The sequence below is a fragment of the Lactuca saligna genome, chromosome 8, assembly GCF_052625555.1.
Source record: "Lactuca saligna cultivar CGN05327 chromosome 8, ASM5262555v1, whole genome shotgun sequence".
In the NCBI taxonomy this organism is placed as follows: domain Eukaryota; kingdom Viridiplantae; phylum Streptophyta; class Magnoliopsida; order Asterales; family Asteraceae; genus Lactuca; species Lactuca saligna.
Genome location: NC_136424.1, coordinates 16,822,579 through 16,828,498, shown reverse-complemented (window position 1 = coordinate 16,828,498; position 5,920 = coordinate 16,822,579).

Below are 5,920 nucleotides of genomic sequence, written 5' to 3'. Positions count from 1 at the left end.
CGCCTCTCAGCACCCGCGATCATTTGCTCCACTACGCTAGCAGTAACCCAGCTTACGCTGGGCGTACCCACACGTGTTCCAAAAATGCATGCTTGGCCTTTCATGCGAACTTTTCTCCATAAGTGCCATTATTGCCAAAATCTTCAAATGTCATAACTCCTTCATTCTAGATCCGTTTCTGATGAACTTAATATCTACGGAGAGGTGGCGAGAACCCCTACGCTTCTAACAACACACTCCGGCCTGAAACCTTCTCGAATAAAACTCAAAACCAATAAATGACCAAAACGCCTCTAGCCTTGACTTTTGGATCCATGAATGAATGCTTTTCCGAACAGGGTGTTACAACTCTCCCCCACTTAAACTAGACTTTGTCCTCGAAGTCTGCTACAGTCAACTGTTCTGTACTCTTCCCACCGCATGCCTTCCTGATGCATACATCTCCTGTTGAATACGATCCTCGGAGGACTGCCTCCAATGGCCTCCTATCTGGTGATTCCGGCTAAAACTAGCCCTCTAAGAAAATAACCTCGAGAGAACTCTAATCATTAACAATCTTAAGAACACGACTCTTACCCAACCGACAATCCTTTCGGTACTCCCCGGGTACCCATGCTAGACATCCTAGGGGTTCACCCGATTTCCTTGCGCGTTCACTGGCTTTCCCAAGGTAACTTCCTATAACCAACCACCTCCTCTATTGTCGTGATGGACATACCCCTGACAGTATCCATTACACCATCCACTCCCAGTATTGGTCACTACTGTCGGTACTCACTAAATACTTCTTACTACTATAACTTAGTGCTGAGCACCCATCCCAACGAATGGATCAGATAATCCTTTGAGTAAAAGATTCATCCCCGAAACGGTTACACTCATACAAGAGCTGCGCAACAGGGTCAAATCCTTCCCTCTGAGATTATTCAACCCTACTGTGAGAGGCGTAGCACTCCTCGGTCAACCAGCTACCTCATACCATACTTCTCTTATCATTACCACCACTAACTAGAAATTTTGTTGTCCCTGATCCGCCTTGCGGATGAACTGAGACCACCCTATTCCTAACTAATATGTCAATATTTGGGTTACCAGACTCCCACCAGTTACTACACCGAACACAAATCTCTTAGTTGCTCCCCACGACTTCCGAAGAAACTTTGGCTATCTAAGCTGCTTTATCTACTCCGCCACTTTGGCGCTACAAGTCCTGGGATCCTCGATCCCATATATTGACCCTAAGGTCATTACCAGGTCCCACCTGCGCTGCTATAATCTCACAGGCCTCACCCACGGGTCTCTCCCGACTATATCCTAGAGCGGTCTATCCATCGAGTCTCAGTTGCCTAGCTACTGCCGCACGGGCCTCGCCCATGGGTCTCACCTAAACCATATTACTGAGCAATCCTGCTCCTAGGTCTCACCTATACTGCTACTTACATACGGGCTTCACCCACGGGTCTCACCCAACTGTATCATGGAGCGGCCTCTCCCAAGGTCTCACCTCTCTAGGGCTACACAGGCCAACTCCATACTAATCTCAATGAACTACCCTTTCCTGATCCCTACCTTGCTAACTAAGAGATACGAGCCACCACCCACACTACGCGAACTAGGAGATACGGGACCCCGCCCACAGTCTGCTCACTAAACTGCTAATGAATGCTACGGCTTACCCGTAGTCTTACATCACTTCCCTTGCTAACTCGTTGTTGGGAGATGCTGCAACTATCCTGTAGTCCTACTCCGACTACTAATCCGAAGGCATCCCAAATTGCACGTACTCCCGCTCCTGACTTCTGGAATAGGTCTCCCCCACTTTGATTCAACTAGGTCCCTACATTCCCCAACTTAAGATGGGTTCCCAAGCCTCCTCTTTACTAAAAGGGGTTACTCTTATGACATCCAACACTTACTACTGCTAGAAACAACCGACACCAATACTGCACCACTCTTGAAAACTAATAAGACACTTCCCGAACCCCCACTCACACCTGATACTGCGATTGCATCTTAAGAACCGGCTAGAAAAGAGGGTACTACTATGAACTACCGACCAAAACCCATGGTATGCAGATGGCATGTAGCTCCTCATTCCCGATCTGTATTTAAATTAGTTTATTCCGTTGTGAGGAACTCGACTAATCCGTTGCCCGACTCATCAAGTAGAGACAGGATGAGCTCGCGTACTTAGCCGGTTACTCGGCAAGTCCACACGCTGGACACGACGAGTTTGCCTGTTTGGAGGAAACCCTAATTTTAGGGTTTTGCGCCTATTTAAACCCTCTTATGCACCCAAACTCATCTCTTTCACCTCCAGAGCATCAACTATCAAACCCTAGCCGTTTTCTTAGTGAGTGTGTGTGTGTGTGTGTGTTTATTGCTTGTGAAGGCATCTTTGGAGTAAGAAGGAGAAGGATAAAGTTGGAGAGTTCAAGGAAGAGGAAGTAGATCCAGAATACACACTCTTTTGGCCATCTTTTCTGGTATTAAATTCTATACCTTTCTTATTAATCATATAGATCTATGGTGTCCCTAAATTGTGGTTTCTAAGCCCTAAAACCCAAAATCCCTTGTGATTAGGCCTTGTGGCCGGGTTATACCTCAGATTTGGACACTCATGGCATGCTAGAAGTATAATTTTTGGGTGTGGTTGTGATTAAAGTCCCCATTGAGCCTAGAACCTCATGAAGAGCTTATTTTGGTCATATGAAGCCTTTAAAGCCATGCATGCACGTAAAGTTAGCAACTTTACGTGAAAAACATGCCCTAGAAGTCGAGATCCATGATTTGTAGCAGTTGCATGGATCAGATCGGACCTGTATGGAAAAAGGGATGAATGAACTCGGCGAGTCCTCAGGGCGAATCAGTGAGTTATATGAAGTTAGTCGTCAACTTGATGAGTTGGAAGAACAACTCGGTGAGTCTGATGAAGTTTGCCTTAGAACTCGACGAGTTGTATGAGCAACTCGGCGAGTCGGATGAGTTTTCCCGAGTGAAGTTGTGTTTGAGTAGGATGGCTTCATTCCTTCGTAGTTACACGTAAAGTTAGCAACTTTACGTGTTCAGATGGTTCCAAGATTTCAGATCTACAAGTTAGGAACCATAGAGCGGATTCGAGTGTAGTTGGAGTCTGCACGGCAGAACTCGGCAAGTGGTTCCTCAGACTCGACGAGTCCGGTCAACTGGAGATTGGCTTTGACCAGGAGGTTAACTTTGACCAGGGGTAAAATAGTCATTTTACCCTTAGTACAGTTATCAGTAATTGATTGAATGTATTTATGGAAATTGTAGTCGGGGAGATACCGGAGCAGCAGCTGACGGTTTCCAAAGCAGTTCATTTAGCAGCCAGTGTACGAGGTGAGTTTCCTTCCAGTAGGAACGGGTGTAAGGCCACAATGCCGGCATGTTTAGCTAGTAGTAGTTTCCGGACTTTGGTCCGATGTAGTTTTAAGCATGTTTGATGCCTTCGTGGCTCAGACATGATTTATGTGTTATGTGTTCCGAGCTATGGTCCGATGCAGTATGCAGTTCATGTGTTCATGCTAGTTGATATGTTTATGCCATGCCATGTTATGCTCAGACAGCTCCCGGATTTCGGTCCGATGCAGTTAGTTCCGGACTTCGGTCCGATGCAGGGGATAAGGTCCCAGTCAGTTCCGGACTTCGGTCCGATGCAGTTTTCGGACTTCGATCCGATGCAGAGGGCAAGGCCCTGGTTAGTTTCCGGACTTCGGTCCGATGCAGTTTCCGAACTTCGGTTCGATGCAGTGGGCAAGGCCCAATATGTATTTATATGTTATTGTATGGTATGTGGTAGCTTGGGGGAGCTCACTAAGTTTTGTGCTTATAGTTTTAGTTTTGGTTTCAGGTACTTCCGCAAGTAAAGGGAAGAGTTCGGTTTGATGGCATCACACACACCACAACTTCAGTTTGTCCTGGGAGTTGTTTTAGCTTTTTATAGATATGATTTGATACAGTCTTGATACAGTTTCCTCGTGATACTTTGTTATGGTTCTGAGATATTGACGTACGAGTTTTATTTTATGATATTAACATAATGTTTTTAGTAATTATTAAACAAAAATTTCTGGGTCGTATTTTGGGATGTTTCATGGCATATAATCCGAACACAACAGGAATAAATCATAACATACATTCACTTAACATAATTTCAGTACCATAACCATATGATCAAGAATAAAACTGACATGAAGTAAAAAGATACTCACCTGCAACGCCCGGTGTTGCTCGCGCCTCCACTGTAGACAACTGGAAAGCCCTGCTCCCTACCGCATGCGCCTCTGCTCGGCCCTGACGACCGTCCGTGATCCTCAAGGTCGCAGGGGCAGGTGTCATCACCTGTTCTGCCGAAAGCAAACCCGAGCACTAGGTCTTCTTGTGGCCCATCTGATTGCAATGAAAACATATCAAGTCTGATCCTTGAGTGGTGGTAGCAGTACAATCCCTATTGAAATGACCAGTCCGACCGCACTTGAAGCAGCTAGAATCACCACCACTACCACTCCTACACGCACCCTCATGCGTCCTGCCACACTTCCCGCATCGGTTGCGGCTCTGATAATCCCTCGATCTCAAATCTGACCCCTTGGTTCTCTTGCCCGAACCTACAGCTACCTGAATCTCATACATCTTCCTCTTCCTGATCTGCTCCAAGTCAATATCCCTATCTCTAGCCTGTGTAATCATATCCTCCAACGTTTTGCAGCTGGACCTGCTCACAAACTGCCTGATGTCACTCCTCAGCATCTCATGATATCGGGCTTTCTTCATCTTCTCGTCCACCACATACTGCGGAACGAGAAGAGCCCTCTCCCTGAACTTGGCGGTGATTTCTGCCATTGTCTCAGTAGTCCGCTGGTGATCCTGAAAGTCTCATGCCAACTGCTGCACCTCAATAACTGGAGCAAAATCAACCCTGAATCTGGCATAAAAATCACTCCATGTCATCGCATCAACGCAGCATCATCCCCCAAGGCATGACCAATCTCCTCCCACTAATCCCACACTCTGTCTTTCAGAAGACAGGAGGCGAGTCTGACCTTGTCCCCCTCGGGACACCGGGTCGTGCGGAAAGCATTGGCAACATCGGCCAACCACCTGTTGCTAGCAATAGGGTCCCTAGCCTCATGATAATATGGTGCTCCACAAGCTCTAAACTCTCGGAATGTCAAGGTACGCTATCACACCCCAAAACCAGAACGGCGGAAACGTTCAGGGGTGTAGGACGTCATGTTTAGTATCACAAGACATGCATCATAGTAAGAAAAGTAATGAACAACCATTTCATTAGAAAGAAAGTGTTTACAATGTGTGTGTTCAAAAAACATAGAGTACATAAGAAAATAACAAAACAAGACTGGAAGCTATTTTGCTCCATCTTCTAAATTCCCAGTGCGAGTACCTGTCTACAAGATTCCTGAGAATACAAGTTATTTAAAACAGTTTGTCAGCAATTAAGCTGGTGAGTTCATAAGATTTTAGTTATGTAAGTAAGTTGTAGAAAGTTGTTGTAAAATGTAGTTGAAAAATGTAGTAAGATATAAGTTATGTAAAGTGTGAGTTATGTTTAGAAAAGTTCGTCTCTTCCTCCAGAAAATCCTATATTTCCTACTTAGATGAAAGCTACGTAAAAATGACTCTACAATCATTTCTATGAATACTAAATGAATACAGGTTATACACAACTTGGAGTAAACAAACAATCGACTGTGCGCATCTGCCCTAAATCCACAACCCAACGAGGAACAGGAAGTAAAGTGGATAGCACACATTCTGTAACATACACGTTTTGAAATCGTATTTTATAATGAATAATATTATGAAATACTATGTGAATTTGAGTATTGAGTTCTAACAAATAGTTTTTACTAGAAATGAAGTAAAACTATGTTTAGAA